The 18,631-nt window shown below is 36.7% G+C and overlaps 1 long non-coding RNA gene across 1 annotated transcript; it reads left to right on the top strand.

The window, feature by feature from the left end:
• The first annotated feature begins 323 nt into the window (after nucleotides 1-323).
• Nucleotides 324-15,524, top strand: LOC131427397 (uncharacterized). Its single transcript, XR_009229265.1, has 4 exons — nucleotides 324-617; nucleotides 671-1,547; nucleotides 14,967-15,325; nucleotides 15,385-15,524. It is a non-coding gene; the product is annotated as an uncharacterized LOC131427397 (long non-coding RNA).
• The last annotated feature ends 3,107 nt before the right edge of the window (nucleotides 15,525-18,631 follow it).

Genomic DNA, 18,631 nt, shown 5'->3' with positions numbered 1-18,631 from the left:
CCAGGGATGTCAGGTCATTTTTTCAAAAATTTATGATCAAGCCAAAAACCTGTCTGTGAAAATCTGTGCCCGTACCATTATAGCAGATTGAAATCAATTTGGTGAGCAAAAAAAAGGTCTCACAACCAACACGCTCTGTACCTTTTTCCTCAACCGCTCTGTACTTTTTGGTACTAAACTGTGCTCGATTCAACAAATCTGTAATTTATTCCAGAATCTATGAAAATCTGAATTTTTGAAATCTGTGCAGAAAATTGAAAATCTCTGCAACACAGATTAATCTGTGAACCTGGCATCCCTGCACACACACTTGCATCACACTCAAAAAAATCCACACGTTAAGCTTATGTGAAAAAACACGTAGATTCCCAAAATTGCTTTGTCATCGGAGTTTACGTGATCTTCTTAACAACCATCGGATCATGATTGAATATGAAATGAATCATATGTCAGCAATATTGCTGTTGTCACATATATTTTATGTGTCACGTACATACTTGAATTCATTTTGTCATGTTCATTTGGTGCTCGCAATATGGCGACTATTGAAAAACTTCGATCAACATAGGCCAAATCCTTTTTGGCCCTTCTACGGTATTTATCACAATGATTTTAGGGTAAACAATTGCTCATTGATTTTATCGACAGCTAATTTTTATTATACTTTCAGATCTAATATTAGTACCGAGCAGAAGAATAATTTATAAGCAAATGTACCATTGTTTCCAGCACATCAATCTTCTGAAAGTGGATCAACAAAATCACATCCTGAACTATTAGTTCCAGCTGAATGCATTCCTTAAAGGAAACAACGTTTGCTTCAGTTTAGCTGCTTAGAAGGGATTTTCACCAGTGATTCAACAGAAACAAAATTTTATGTCATTTAAAAGTAAAATTTTCAGAATGTCTGCGTGCAAACAAAATTTATCGCAATGTTTTGTCCAATAGACTATGTAATTTATTAGTTTCTAGTACCAACATACACAATTAGGATTTAATATAGACTTTTAAGTAAAATTCTGGTAAAAAGTAAGTTCAGATGAAATTAATTTTACAGTACAACTTAAATGAGCTTCGTATAAATTTCACAAAACCATTATATAGAATCAACGAAAATAGTCACATAGATATTACGTGATACAAAGGTGAACTAAGAGTTCATGAGTTCATTCTGTGCTATCTATACATCACATAATTATTACAAGAAAAGTTCTATGGATAAAAATCACATACGTTTTCACGTAGCATTAACGTGAAGATTTTTCTGAGTGCACGATGTAAAATACACTGGTGGCATCGGCGTCAAGCCAGGAACCTAAATCAAGGAACCAAAAATTAATTTTTGTTCCTGAATTTTAGTGCCTAAAGCGCCACTTATGACTCAAAAAATCAACCAACAGCGTCAATTCAGGAAAAAAAATCCAGGGACTAAAATATTTAAGAGAAAAATATCGAGTTCGAATTCAACTTTTTAGTAATATAACTAGTAGTATTTTTTAATCTGAATAAATTTGTGCATGTCACGGCACGTATTGTGTCTTTAAAAGGTAAAGAATGTAGTTCGCCATATGTAAATAATAAATTTTCATCAGTCATTATATGGAAGATCAAAAATAACACCTTGGACATAGTGATAGAATCATTGCTACTATGCTTGACTACGACCCACTACAGTGGTTTTTCTGGGAAAAGGGTTAGACAAAAACATGGGGTAAAATGTGAAGTTCGCCATATATGAATAATTAATTTTTGTCGGTCGTTCTATGGACGATCAAAAATAACACCTTGGGCATAGTGATAGAATCATTGCAACTATGCTTGGCTTCTGCAGTGGTTCTTCTGGAAAAAAGGTCAGACAAGAGATATGGGGTAAATTGTGAAGTTCGCCATTTATGAATAATAATTTTTCGTCGGTCGTTATATGGATGATCAAAAATAACACCTTGAGCATACTGATAGAATCATAGCTACTATGCTTGGCTACTAGCCACTGCAGTGGTTCTTCTGGAAAAAGGGTCAGACAAGAGCAATGGGGTAAAATGTGAAGTTCGCCATATATGAATAATAAATTTTCATCAGTCGTTGTATGGAAGATCAAAAATAACACCTTGGGCATAGTGATAGAATCACTGCAACTATGCTTGGCTACTGCAGTGGTTCTTCTGGAAAAAGGGTCAGACAAGAGATATGGGGTAAAATGTGAAGTTCGCCATATATGAATAATAAATTTTCTTCGGTCGTTATATGGATGATCAAAAATAACACTTTGACATACTGATAGAATCATTACTACTATGCTTGGCTACTCACTACCCACTGCAGTGGCTCTTCTGGGAAAAGGGTCAGACAAGAGATATGGGGTAAAATGTGAAGTTCGCCATATATGAATAATAAATAACCTTGGGCATACTGATAGAATCTTTACTACTATGCTTGGCTACTATCCGCTGTAGTGGTTCATCTGGGAAAAGGGTCAGACAAGAGATATGGGGTAAAATGTGAAGTTCGCCATATATGAATAATTAATTTATTAACTTTTCGTTTGAGTGTTTGAACAGAATGATTTTACAAGGATAAATTTTTGATTATTACCATTTAATTCTGTTATAAGTATATCACGTCACTATACCCTCCCATTGGTTGGTGGGCTTGACGGTATTGCAAACATCATCACATACAATCAATTAGCGTTACAATTTGATAAAGATATGCGTTACAGTTTTTAGTTTCATAATTGAATTGAATGAATAATATATGGAACGACTTGAATAAGATGTTGATTGCATTACGCTCCAACATCCGGGGTTGGAGAGGCCGGTAGGGCTTAACTGAGCTCTTTTTTATGTTTTATTTTCATACTACCGGCCCTTATTACCAGTGTGAAGTGAAAATTAAGTAGAGTAAACGTATCCCAATTGGGTTTCACACGATGACAATAAATAAACGGTAAATCGAATCCATCTTTGACGTTTATTGGTGGTTTGTGTACCATGGAATACTGTGGAATAAAAAACAATATTGAAGAATATAAAAAAATAATAATGACCCAACCAATGAGCAAACCACTGATAGCTGTCAAACGGTGTTCATCCAGTTTGTATTGTGAGGATGTATCGTTTGGGACCTGATGGGTGAGATGATGTGTGAATGAAACGTAAGAGTGAGTGCATGCAAGAACGGTAATAAAGGCCACCGTTTCAGCTCAGGACTAACGATCGACCAATAGAAGAGATAGAAATTGGGTAACGGTACCCCCATTCATCTCAAATCCATTAGTCATTTCATGTACGAAAACCATCAGTTAGAGTGAAATCTGTTATCTCTGTTTGATAGATTAATTTCAAGAATAACATGAAATTCGGAGCATTTTTTTTGTACGTTAAAACAGCAGTATTGAATCATTTCCGAACTACTTTTATGTACCATTGCTTATTACAGACGAGGCAAAGATTTTGTATTGGATTTTATCTCAATAAATTTATTGAAAGTCGAGTAATCGGTAAAATAACATGGTGACTCTACTAATGAGATGACTATTGGCACACAAATTTTAGTTAGAATCTATTAGAATAGAAATAGTAACTCAATGTTGTGATGCTTGCTTGTGGAATACATGTAGGTATGTATGCATGTGTGTATGCGTGTGTGCCTGTGTGTATGTATGTGTTTTTGTGTGTACAACATACATGCACATTTCGAATACAATTTATATTCATATTCAACAAAACTATCACACTGAAGATGAATATAAATTGTATTCGAAATGTGCATATGTGATGTGACGTTTATTATACAAGATTTATAGTGTCGTGAGATACATAGTGAATTTGTATAGTGACGTGATATACTTATAACAGAATTAAATGGTAATAATTAAAAATTTATCCTTGTAATAATTAATTTCCATCTGTCGTTATATGTATGATCAAAAATAACACATTGGGAATAGTGATAGAATCATTGCTACTATCTGCTTGGCTACTACCCACTGCAGTCGTTCTTCTGGGAAAAGAGTCAGACAAAAGATATGGGGTAACATGTGAAGTTCGCCATATATGAATAATAAATTTTTGTCGGTCGTTACATGGATGATCAAAAATAACACCTTGGGCATACTGATAAAATCATTGCTACTATGCTTGGCTACTACCCACTGTAGTGGTTCTTCTGGGAAAAGGGTCAGACAAGAGATATGGGGTGAAATGTGAAGTTCGCCATATATGAATAATAAATTTTCATCTGTCGTTATATGGACGATCAAAAATAACACCTTGGGCATAGTGATAGAATCATTGCAACTATACTTGGCTACTGCAGTGGTTCTTCTGGAAAAAGGGTCAGACAAGAGATATGGGGTAAAATGTGAAGTTCGCCATATATGAATAATAATTTTTCGTCGGTCGTTATATGGATGGTCAAAAATAACACCTTGGGCATACTGATAGAATCATAGCAACTATGCTTGGCTACTAGCCACTGCAGTGGTTCTTCTGGGAAAAGGGTCAGACAAGAGATATGGGGTAAAATGTGAAGTTCGCCATATATGAATAATAAATTTTCATCAGTCGTTATATGGACGATCAAAAATAACACATTGGGCATAGTGATAGAATCATTGCTACTATGCTTGGCTACTGCAATGGTTCTTCTGGAAAAAGGGTCAGACAAGAGTTATGGGGTAAAATGTGAAGTTCGCCATATATGAATAATAAAATCATTGCTACTATGCTTGGCTACTACCTACTGTAGTGGTTCTTCTGGAAAAAGGTTCAGACAAGAGATATGGGGTAAAATGTGAAGTTCGCCATATATGAATAATAAATTTTTATCAGTCGTTATATGGACGATCAAAAATAACATCTTGGGCATAGTGATAGAATCATTGCAACTATGCTTGGCTACTGCAGTGGTTCTTCTGGAAAAAGGGTCAGACAAGAGATATGGGGTAAAATGTGAAGTTCGCCATATATGAATAATAAATTTTCGTCGGTTGTTATATGGATGATCAAAAATAACACCTTGAGCATACTGATAGAATCATTGCTACTATGCTTGGCTACTACCCACTGCAGTGGTTCTTCTGGAAAAAGGGTCAGACAAGAGATATGGGGTAAAATGTGAAGTTCGCCATATATGAATAATAATTTTTCGTCGGTCGTTATATGGATGGTCAAAAATAACACCTTGGGCATACTGATAGAATCATAGCAACTATGCTTGGCTACTAGCCACTGCAGTGGTTCTTCTGGGAAAAGGGTCAGACAAGAGATATGGGGTAAAATGTGAAGTTCGCCATATATGAATAATAAATTTTCATCAGTCGTTATATGGACGATCAAAAATAACACATTGGGCATAGTGATAGAATCATTGCTACTATGCTTGGCTACTGCAATGGTTCTTCTGGAAAAAGGGTCAGACAAGAGTTATGGGGTAAAATGTGAAGTTCGCCATATATGAATAATAAAATCATTGCTACTATGCTTGGCTACTACCTACTGTAGTGGTTCTTCTGGAAAAAGGTTCAGACAAGAGATATGGGGTAAAATGTGAAGTTCGCCATATATGAATAATAAATTTTTATCAGTCGTTATATGGACGATCAAAAATAACATCTTGGGCATAGTGATAGAATCATTGCAACTATGCTTGGCTACTGCAGTGGTTCTTCTGGAAAAAGGGTCAGACAAGAGATATGGGGTAAAATGTGAAGTTCGCCATATATGAATAATAAATTTTCGTCGGTTGTTATATGGATGATCAAAAATAACACCTTGAGCATACTGATAGAATCATTGCTACTATGCTTGGCTACTACCCACTGCAGTAGTTCTTCTGGGAAAATGGTCACACAAGAGATATGGGGTAAAATGTAAAGTTCGCTATATATGAATAATAAATTTTCATCAGTCGTTATATGGACGATCAAAAATAACACCTTGGGCATAGTGATAGAATCACAGACTAACAGACAGGACACTCAAATTAGATTCTTCAATCATTTTAACGGTCATTTCGAATATTCCTTTATTTGGGACAGTACTCACATGTGTCATGATGGCGCCACGTTACCCTATCAAAACATCCTGTCTGTCATCTAGACTGTGTTTATTTTTTTCATTTACCAACCGAGTTGCCATTCATACAGAATTACCTGTAATGTATTGATTTGTATACGTCCATGCGAATTTCATGCAGGATACAGATTTAAGGACTACTCACACATATCCGGTCCGGTTCAGTGCCGGCACGACACCGTGCACGGATACTGATATTATTACATTCGTTTTCTATGCGCGCATTCACACCTATGCGGCACCGTGCCGTTTCAGTGCAGCTCGCCGTCAGTGTAGCGTCCGTCCGGCAAACTCAAATTCGTCGTCACCGATAATTTTTTTATTTTCACTGAAGTCGGTATGTCACTGCATTTGCTGTGCCGGAACGGAAACAGAACGGAAGGGTTCCGACAAAAAAAGAACACTGACGGCTCACTGAAGGTACTTTCACTGAACCGTCACGGAACTGAAATGTGTGAATAGTCCTTTAATACATATTGCCAAAACTATATACATAATTGTGCCTATTTCTCATCCTCCAACGCAAGACAAAATCGAACCCGTTTTGTTACAATATTTACTTGCTTCTGGTCTGCCGCCACTTAATTTCTGGTGAAAACTACCAACACAATAAAAAATAGTCTAGATGAACAACGTTGAGTCAAATAAATGGTTACCTTCCAACATCGCGGAAAAGTTAAATATTTTATCAACGTAATCCAATAATTTATTGTGACGATTCATTTTCAAATATTTTGATGAAATCAGGTATCCCTGCAAGCAGCTGATCGGTGTTGACAAACGAGGGGAAACCAATAGTAAAAAAACTTTTACATAACACAAGGGGTGTACAGATAGTAAATAGTTCGCGCAGTACAATATAGGTGGAGCTAGTGCATCACGAAAAATTATTTTTATAAGAATTTACTCATACTGTCATGTCTGTTAGTCTGTGATAGAATCATTGCAACTATGCTTGGCTACTGCAGTGGTTCTTCTGTAAAAAGGGTCAGACAAGAGTTATGGGGTAAAATGTGAAGTTTGTTGAAAGGGGGGTTATGTTAATGGCATTTCAAAGAGATTATTGTTAGGGGACGTAGACCGAGCGGAGAGACCGAATTGCTTAAGGAAAATCTCCTTCAAGCAATTCTTCTCGAAGCGGACAGTCTTCCCGTGAAATACTTCACCTGGAAGACTATTACCTCTTTCGGATAACCTGCTGGAGAAAACCTCCACAGCAGACCAAAAATGGGCTAGTTCGGAGTCAAAGTAAGATTACTACTGACACCCGATATCATATGGTGTATTCATATATTGAATTCATAAAGGAAAGAATGATAACATTGTAGGCTTAACTACTACCCTACTACCTATCGCGTACATACTGCTCTAGCGATTGATATTCTATGTGTGTTTCGTTGTCACTTCTAAGCTGCGCGGTGTACCTAAGTATCATATCTGTTATGAAGTAACACGCTGCGACGGTGACTGACTACCTACTATTTCTGTTCTCTCCCGCCTTCTAGAAATATCTCTGCGTGAGAGAGGCGTGTGGCAGTGCGCCCAGTTAGACGGGAAAATTGCTAATATTAACACTTCCCCTCAATTTTCAAGTTCAACAGTCTCAAAAATTCTTCGAATTTATAACGTCCTAGTGGTTTTGTAAAAATGTCTGCTCTTTGCATTTCGCTAACTATATATCTCAAAGCTACTTTCTTCTCTCTTATTAATTCTCTAATGAACATATATTTTATATCAATGTGTTTTGTACGTTGATGACTTCTGGGTTCTTCGGCGATTCGGATACAAGGTATATTATCTTCATTTATGGTGAATGGAGCTGATTCAATTCCAACCTTAAGCAATAAATTAGATAACCATATACCTTCCTTTGCTGCTCCACAAAGCGAGATCAGTTCAGCTTCTGTCGAGGATAGTGATACCATTGTCTGCTTCTTTGTTGACCAAGATACTGTATTTCCATATACGGTGAACATAGATCCAGATATTGATCGTCGTTCATCATCGTCGTTTGCGAAGTCTGCATCCGCGTATCCTTCGAGTGGAATGGCATTTATCTGCTTGGTATATATTAGCTGGAGGCCCTTGGTGCCTTGTAGATACCTTAGAATGCGCTTGAGACCAACCCAATGAATGTCCTGAGCTGAACTCTGAAATTTAGCAAAACCATTAACTGCATAACAAATGTCTGGTCTTGACATCAATGCCAGATATTGAAGACAACCCAATAGAGCTTTGTATGGCTCGTTGGTCGATTGTCCGTCGGTTTTTAACCATTTAACATGTGGGTCAATTGGTGTGCTGATAGGTTTGCAATCTTGCATACCATACTTATTTAGGATTTTCTCAACGTATGATTCTTGAGATATTTTCAAGCTATGTTCATGAAATTTGATATCTAGGCCTACGAAATTTCTCACTTCGCCTAAATCTTTCATTTTGAAATTGTTGAAAAATTTATTTTTAATCCAATTTATATCTCCCATGTCACTTCCTAAAATCAAAATATAGTCTACGTACAAAATAATGTATAGACTATTTTTGCAGATGTATAGGCACGTATCTGATTCCGTATTCTTGACACCAAGATCGTTCATAATGTCGTTGAACCTTAAATTCCAACTACGGCCTGCCTGTTTAAGACCGTAAAGACTTTTATTCAGTTTACAAACTTTCGAAATTCCATCATAGTCGGAAGGTAGTTTCATATAAATTTCTTCTTGAAGGGTTCCATTGAGAAAAGCTGTTTTAACGTCCATTTGGTGTATATAGAAGTTTTCTTGAAGGCCAATGGACAGTAATGACCTTATAGTTGTCGTTTTTGCTACTGGTGCAAAGGTTTCACCATAGTCCAGTCCTGGACGTTGCGAACAACCTTTTGCAACAAGACGAGCTTTATAGCGCGGTTCGTCATCTTCCATTTTGATGGCGAAAGTCCACATCGAATTTATAGGTTTTCTGCCTCTAGGTGGATTGCTAACTAAAGTCCATGTCTTGTTTTCGTGTAATGCTTTCATTTCCTCTTCTATAGCATGCTTCCACTGATCCCAATCATGACGTTTCTTTAAATCGTCGATTTGTTGCGGAACTTCCTCTGAATAGTATGATAGTACGAAACTTGTTTCATAATCACGGAACAAATTTGGACGTTGAGTTATTCTCTGACTACGGCGTTGAATTTCTTGTTCAACATCACCATTGTCAAGAAGATTTTTGTCCTCAATATCATCCGCTTCTACAAACTCATCTTCGTCACTATTTTCATCATTCTCTGGGACTTCTGTAAGATTGATTGGATCATGAGCATCTAGTATAGGAACGTCTGCAATACATCTGTCGTGGGCTTCGTCTTGTTTCACTTCAATGTGAGACAAACGGAATGGGAAGCTATATTCATCAAAAACTACATCTCTAGACACAACAATCTTTTTCTTTTCAATATCCCACAGTCGATAACCCATTGGTGCATATCCAACCATCGTTAATGGTTTACTTTTTGCATCCAATTTTGATCGATCATGTTTATTGATATGTGTGTATGCAACACATCCAAACACTCTAAGTGATGACAGATTAGGCTTTGCACCGAACCACATCTCAAACGGCGTCTTTGTGGTGGTTAAAGTATTTGTTGGGCTTCGATTAGTTAAATATGCGGCTGTATATAACGCTTCACCCCATAGATACATAGGAACTTTTCCTTCATGCATCATAGTTCTCATCTTATCCATCAATGTTCTGTTCATTCTTTCACTCACCCCGTTCTGTTGTGGCGTGTATGGAACAGTAGGTAACATTTGGATACCATTACCTTCGCAAAATTGTATAAATTCCCTTCCAAAATATTCCCCACCATTGTCGGTGTGTAACTAGAAATTTTTACTGAGAAATGAGAAGTTGCCATTGCCTCATACTCTCGGAATTTTTGAAGGACATCGGTTTTGCGTCTTATTAAATACACCAGGGTAAAATGTGTATAATCATCAATGAATGTTACGAAATACTCGTACCCATCATAAGTAATTTCTCCAATCCGACCACAAACATCCGAATGAACTAGTTCGAGTGGCCTGCTAGATTTGACCTTGAACGATTTATCAAACGGTCGTCTAGACTGCTTTCCAATTATGCATGGTTCGCAAACAATCGGTTCTCTGTTAACTGGTCATAGCTCAATGTTTAGCCTCTCCACCATGTTTTCCTTTACCATCTTCTGTATACTTAGCCTATTTAAATGTCCCAATCTACGATGCCATAAGTGTTCCATCTGAACTACCTTACCAGCATATACATTTTCTTTTATTGGGAAAAGGTTCAGGTGATAGAGTCCATTGACTCTCCTCCCTGTTACCAATACATTACCTTCAGGGGTTACTATTTTCACAAGACCATTGGCGAAAACGACATACTTGCCTGATTCTTCGATTTGAGAAACGGAAAGGATATTTATATCTAATTCAGGTATGAAAAGTACGTTGTAGATTTCGAAACGACGGCGTTTATTATTAATTAAGCTGATGTTTCCTACACGCTTACATGCAAGTGTAGAACCTTCTTTGGCTGTACCAATTTGGAGTTCCGGAGCGTTCCAGAGACGGTTGAATAGTTCGATGTCGTGTGCCATGTGTCTAGTAGCACCGGAGTCCAAGATGATCGGAAATGGTACTGGCATACAGCCAAGATCCATGTTGCGAACGCGTTCATCCCGGGTAGAATCGTCCTTCATGCTTGCCGACAGTAATGGTACCTTCACCATGAATGCACCTTCTTGCCTTGAAACCAGCGCAACGGCGTTATTGGCTCTCCCCCTAGCTTGTCCATCGAAGCCAGTACGTTGTGAATTGCTGTTGAAATCGCCATCTGTCGCTCTAGGTTCTGTTTTCTCCTCAGCAGGAAACAGTTCCTTCGTTTATGGCCCGTTTTACCGCATTCGAAGCATACTGTCGTCTTTTGCTTCTTCTTCTTGATGTTGCTCGAATGGGTACCCAACATGGCTACTGGTTGGTTCCCAGCTCGATTGGTTGACTGGACGGATGACTCTTCTGCGTCCAAAAATATCGGTTGTATCTGCTCCTTGGACATTTTATATAGGTCGTCCTTACGGATCACAGACAGTGCGCCTAAAACGTGCTTATAGGAGTCTGGAATGGCAACGAGCAAAGAATTTATAATTTCTGTGTGCGGTATAGCCTCTTCCATGCTGTCCAATTGTCTAATAATCTCTTGGTGAACCGTGAAAAGTTCTTTCAGCGACGCAAATCTTTCCGTGCGAAGAGTATATAGCCGTGCACGCAGCCCTAGCATGGCTGTGCAACCTTGACTTTGATACAACTCGACCAGTCGATTCATAATTTCTTTCGCATAAGTGCATTGAAGGACATGCCCCATAGAATCGTCATCTAATTCCATCCAAAATTCATTTACTGCAGCATCGTCTTCTTTCAAACGCCTCTCAATTTTGCCCTTTCGAACGACTTCCTGTTCCGGAGTCTCGTTCTCAGGTGGCAGAAAAAAATCTTCCTCTGGGGGGATCTTTTGCAAAGTATGTAACAGACCCTCTTGTTTGAGGTGCTGTTCCATCCTTTTCTTCCAGAACGGGAAGGATTTTTCATCGCCTTTAAAAAGCGGAACTGTTACTCTTTTAATTCGATTTTCCATATTCGAAACTGTAGAGAAAAAAAAATAAACATTAAAATAATTTCTTTTAAAATACCGTAGTTACTGGGCCCATAACCTGTTGAAAGGGGGGTTATGTGGATGGCATTTCAAAGAGATTATTGTTAGGGGACGTAGACCGAGCGGAGAGACAGAATTGCTTAAGGAAAATCTCCTTCAAGCAATTCTTCTCGAAGCGGACAGTCTTCCCGTGAAATACTTCTCCTGGAAGACTATTACCTCTTTCGGATAACCTGCTGGAGAAAACCTCCACAGCAGACCAAAAATGGGCTAGTTCGGAGTCAAAGTAAGATTACTACTGACACCCGATATCATATGGTGTATTCATATATTGAATTCATAAAGGAAAGAATGATAACATTGTAGGCTTAACTACTACCCTACTACCTATCGCGTACATACTGCTCTAGCGATTGATATTCTATGTGTGTTTCGTTGTCACTTCTAAGCTGTGCGGTGTACCTAAGTATCATATCTGTTATGAAGTAACACGCTGCGACGGTGACTGACTACCTACTATTTCTGTTCTCTCCCGCCTTCTAGAAATATCTCTGCGTGAGAGAGGCGTGTGGCAGTGCGCCCAGTTAGACGGGAAAATTGCTAATATTAACAAAGTTCGCCATATATGAATAATAAATTTTCGTCGGTCGTTATATGGATGATCAAAAATAACACCTTGGGCATACTGATAGAATCATAGCTACTATACTTGGCTACTAGCCACTGCAGTGGTTCTTCTGGGAAAAGGGTCAGACAAAAGATATGGGGTAAAATGTGAAGTTTGCCATATATGAATAATAAATTTTCATCAGTCGTTATATGGACGATCAAAAATAACACCTTGGGCATAGTGATAGAATCATTGCAACTATGCTTGGCTACTGCAGTGGTTCTTCTGGAAAAAGGGTCAGACAAGAGATATGGGGTAAAATGTGAAGTTCGCCATATATGAATAATAAATTTTCATCAGTCGTTATATGGACGATCAAAAATAACACCTTGGGCATACTGATAGAATCATTGCTACTATGCTTGGCTACTGCAGTGGTTCTTCTGGAAAAAGGGTCAGACAAGAGATATGGGGTAAAATGTGAAGTTCGCCATATATGAATAATTATTTTCCATCTGTCGTTATATGTATGATCAAAAATAACACATTGGGCATAGTGATAGAATCATTGCTACTATGCTTGGCTACTACCCACTGCAGTGGTTCTTCTGGGAAAAGGGTCAGACAAAAGATATGGGGTAACATGTGAAGTTCGCCATATATGAATAATAAATTTTTGTCGGTCTTTACATGGATGATCAAAAATAACACCTTGGGCATACTGATAAAATCATTGCTACTATGCTTGGCTACTACCCACTGTAGTGGTTTTTCTGGGAAAAGGGTCAGACAAGAGATATGGGGTAAAATGTGAAGTTCGCCATATATGAATAATAAGCTTTCATCAGTCGTTATATGGACGATCAAAAATAACACCTTGGGCATAGTGATAGAATCATTGCAACTATACTTGGCTACTGCAGTGGTTCTTCTGGAAAAAGGTTCAGACAAGAGATATGGGGTAAAATGTGAAGTTCGCCATATATGAATAATAAGTTTTCATCAGTCGTTATATGGACGATCAAAAATAACACCTTGGGCATAGTGATAGAATCATTGCAACTATACTTGGCTACTGCAGTGGTTCTTCTGGAAAAAGGGTCAGACAAGAGATGTGGGGTAAAATGTGAAGTTATCCATATATGAATAATAATTTTTCGTCGGTCGTTATATGGATGATCAAAAATAACACCTTGGGCATACTGATAGAATCATAGCTACTATGCTTGGCTACTAGCCACTGCAGTGGTTCTTCTGGGAAAAGGGTCAGACAAGCTATATGGGGTAAAATGTGAAGTTCGCCATATATGAATAATAAATTTTCATCAGTCGTTTTATGAACGATCAAAAATAACACCTTGGGCATAGTGATAGAATCATTGCAACTATGCTTGACTACTGCAGTGGTTCTTCTGGAAAAAGGGTCAGACAAGAGATATGGGGTAAAATGTGAAGTTCGCCATATATGAATAGTCAATTTTCGTCGGTCGTTATATGGATGATCAAAAATAACACCTTGGGCATAGTGATAGAATCATTGCAACTATACTTGGCTACTGCAGTGGTTCTTCTGGAAAAAGGGTCAGACAAGAGATATGGGGTAAAATGTGAAGTTCGCCATATATGAATAATAAATTTTCGACGGTCGTTATATGGATGATCAAAAATAACACCTTGGGCATACTGATAGAATCATTGCTACTATGCTTGGCTACTACCCACTGCAGTGGTTCTTCTGGGAAAAGGGTCAGACAAGAGATATGGGGTGAATTGTGAAGTTCGCCATATATGAATAATAATTTTTCATCAGTCGTTATATGGATGATCAAAAATAACATCTTGGGCATGCTGATAGAATCATTGCTACTATGCTTGGCTACTATCCACTGTAGTGGTTCTTCTGGGAAAAGGGTCAGACAAGAGGTTTGGGGTAAAATGTGAAGTTCGCCATATATGAATAATAAATTTTCATCAGTCGTTATATGGATGACCAAAAATAATTTCATGTATCTATAATACACTGAGCTAAATTTTCATTTTCACATTATATGATATTCTAATGATTTTTCACTATTAGCATTTCCAATGATAACTACAAAGTGTAGCATCATGTCAAAAATATAAGATAATTTTTTGAAACATAAAACTCTTCGTAACGTTATTTTTACAAGATTGCCATATAACGAATGAAATTTTCAGTCTAAGTCAAATTTATTGGCACGCCCTATAGCCATCACTAGATATCCACACAACATACATTGAAACAATTTATGAAGCGCATATTATATTCATTTCGAATTAATATAGATAGGTTTATCTATACCATATGACTAGTTTTATAAAATTCATATATAACTTTTGATGGAGGTACTCCCAGTTCTATATAGCAGTTATATATAGATCAAATGATTGCTATTTGATTGAATAAGTGATACATATAAGATTCAAATAAAAAAAAAATACTGGTATTATGGTGCTTAAGGGAATCAAAAACAACAATAAAAATAATTGTCTTATCAAAGACTTATTGTTATATTTTTCGTATATGAAGAGCTTCATAGAAAAATATTATTTTAATATTTCAACTACACTTACTTCTTTAGGACAGGCTGATTTCATCGGATATTTACTGTTACCAGACGAATCAGATGCACTTCGAAAAGCTGATAATCGGAAACTACTCCTTTTTTTGAGGATTCAAGCTAAACTAGTCATCCGTTCCGTAAGGGAGCACCTCCTGATATTTGCGGAGGAGACTTGGTATCCAGAAACTATGAATGAAAAATTTAAATCCTCATACTAGACAGACAGAGTAATGAAACGTACCGAAGTTGAATGAGCTGTCTTGTCATCGATTTCAAATAACAGAACTTTCTAAAAACTGTCTGGAGCAATCGTCGAATATCGATTCATACGATTCACAACTATTCTTTTGTAAAAACAAACTCCATTATATGTCTAAGTTAAAATATAATTTTTTTGTTATTTTCTTCAGCTGTCACGTTTTCTTTCTTGTTGCAGATTTGATGCACGCTGTTGCAGATTTGATGTTTCCACATGATTTCTATCAAACATAATCAGCATGCGATTAATAGAAAAATGTAATGAATATTAAAATTATATTGGCTAAAGTTTTATCGACTTTTCGCATAACTTGTATATAATATGTTTATCAATATCATAAATATTATGAAGAAATAAAATTTATTGAACATCATTTAGATTTTATGTAGAGTTCCATTAAAGGTCATAAGTTGTCATATGTCTTTTGTGAAATACCATCTGCGTACGATTCATAAGACACATCCAATGAATATAAATTATGTAACGAGTTAAGTTTCATCGGATTTCAATATACATTATATGGAATATTCTTATAACTTTCATTATGGTAACGTCTATTTAGATTTAACGTACACTTTAAATAAAGATCATAAGTTTTCATATAACCTCTATAAATTATATTCTGCATACGATTCATATGACAAATCTGATGAATATAAGTAAGATTTTCATTTCAGTGTACTTTAAAAAGGTTTTCGGATCACTCAGTTCCTCCACTCAGTCTGGTATGCACCATTTAATTTCAAAAATAAACTTCGACATTTAATTACATAAAATGGTATAAATTCTCATAAGTTTTGAAGCAGTTATAAGCTTTTTTTCATAAATGCGTTTATTTCTTAAGGCAGTTTACATAAGTTTTTCTTCGCCGTAGCATACCTTTTACATAAAATTCTTATACTAATTTAATTTTAACATAGTCACAACGATTTGAATTTATTAAAACATATTCCTCTTATTACTTAAACATCATCTTAGGTAACTCGTCATTAATTATGAAATCTACTCGGAAATATTATTTGAACCGAACGATTAACTTCTATAAATTATAAAATAAGCTGTTATTTTCAGACATTTTGTTAATAATTTCATAAACTGTTTCAAGTTTGTTTGTATCATTACATAATTTTTATTCTAATTTAGCTATTGGTTGAACTCATGGACGCAGCTGGAATCAGAACTAAGTCTTAAAAGGGCCTTAATAAATTGGAACTCCAATTTTCTTTATGAAATGATAAATAAGTTTCATGTATGAAAGGTCACGACAAGCAAGAATGTCTCGAACTGGGACATTGGATAGTCTACCTTGGGTACGCAAAGAATATATTAGTTGAGATCTGACATCACGATACTCCACGCATGTCCAAACGACATGATCAATATCCCGATAACCTTCTCCGCAAGCACAATGATTAGTCTCGGAGAGATCAATTCGAAGGAGATGTGCGTCTAAGGTGTAGTGATTGGACATGAGTCTGGACATCACACGAATGAAATCCCTACTCACATCCAGTCCCCTGAACCATGCCTTTGTCGATATTTTCGGAATAATTGAGTGCATCCACCGACCCAGATCATCTTTATCCCAAGAAGCTTGCCAGCTGGCAAGTGTTCTTTGGCGAGACGAGCTATAGAATTCGTTGAAAGCAATCGGTCTCTTATAAATTTCACCCTCAATAGCACCACGTTTGGCTAAAATATCGGCTCTTTCATTGCCAGGAATGGAGCAATGAGCCGGGACCCAGACTATAGTGATTAGATAATTATTGTTCAATATGTCGTTCAGGCACTTTTTTATCTTGCCCAGGAAAAACGGTTCAGTCTTGCCAAAGTTATAAGCTTTATAGTTATTCGTAATTCACTTAATAATTTTACAAATTCATGAATTTTAAAATTCGATTTTGCTTTTGTAATAACTTTATATTTCTATTCTCGAACGATAATACATTATCATTTAAATCATCAATTTATTTTCTGTAAACTTTTTTTTTTCTTACTCAACCTATCTGATCTTCTCGGTCTCGTTTCTAATTTTAAGTTTGCATCACTTTCAGGTTTAAAGTTTTCACTCGCAAATCCTCTAAAGGTTTCCCCGCCAATGGTCGAGAATCCTCGAAAACCGTTCCCCGTACCAAAATTGCTATCGTCGTGTCTTGATATTTTGCTACTGATGACTTCATCGTTGTCTTTTTCGGAAGGAGCCCTCGCTCTTTTCCTTCCTTTTTCGCATGGATTTGAATTACTGTTCTTGTTCATTTTTTCTGTAACAATGGGTAGGAGAATGTTCCTCCGAATTCGATGTTTTATTTCATTAGGTGCGTGCAGTTGGCTGCGATGCGCCATCAGGGTAGCGTTTCCAATTTGCACCTGGAATGTGTTCAAGGAAAATCGCTTCAAAAATGTTGCTTTCAACCATCTAGAAAAATCGTTGGATTTATGATTTTTATAATAAACAATATCACCTACTACTAGCTTATCAATATTGTCTTGTTTTATTGGTTTAACTAATGTGTCATTTGAATCCTCATTGAAACTCTTCGGTGCAGGGCTTAAAAATTGTTTGAAGTGTAGTTTGGGGTTGATCAAATCAACCGATAATTTTGGTCTGTATTTAAATTTTCTTTCAGATGGAAATTTCCCATCAGAAGCTAAACAAGTGTCCCTATAATTAAATAAAAAAATAATAATCTGGTCCTCCAAGTCCAAATTCTTAACGTTTGATTCCAGAAGGAATGTCTTCAGTACCTCTTTCACGGTTCTTACCGACCTTTCGGCTTGTCCGTTGCTGGATGGAATTGAATGGAGGACCACCGTCTGTTACTAAAATGTCTGGTAAACCAAACCTGGCAAAAGGGCTTATTAATTTTCGTTAAACTGCTTTCGTATCTGTACCATGTTTCATTTGCTCTATCTCTATCCACTTGGAATAACTATCAACAACTAACAAAAAGGTTTTTTGCTCAAAATAAAAGAAATCTGCATGCACTCTACTGAAAGGCCTTGTAGTAGGAGTCCAAGAAGAGCTGATTTTGGGTTTAGATACAATAGCCATTCTATTACATGGTTCACATGAACCTACAAAAACTTCAATGTCTTTATTTATACCGAACCAGTAAACAGAGCGACGCGCACATTGCTTCATTTTAACGATACCTGAATAATTCGCATGTAATAATTTTAGAATTACGTACTGCATTGATTGTGGAATAAGTACTCTGTCCTGAAACAATAAACAACCATTATAGAATTCTAAATCTTGTTGGCTTGCATAGACGTTTTTGAGTTGTTCATGTTGAAATATACATTTCATCCGTGGTAGCGGTCAATTTGTCATTCCTGGCAATATGTGTTTGTGAATCGCTATCAGCACAAACAAAATACGGTGAGAGGATATCTCACCACAAGAAGTAAGAAGTGACGCAGA

The sequence above is a fragment of the Malaya genurostris genome, chromosome 2 (assembly GCF_030247185.1).
Source record: "Malaya genurostris strain Urasoe2022 chromosome 2, Malgen_1.1, whole genome shotgun sequence".
Taxonomy (NCBI): Eukaryota; Metazoa; Arthropoda; class Insecta; order Diptera; family Culicidae; genus Malaya; species Malaya genurostris.
Note: the sequence above shows the minus strand (reverse complement) of the source record. Positions and strands in the feature narration are given on the sequence as shown.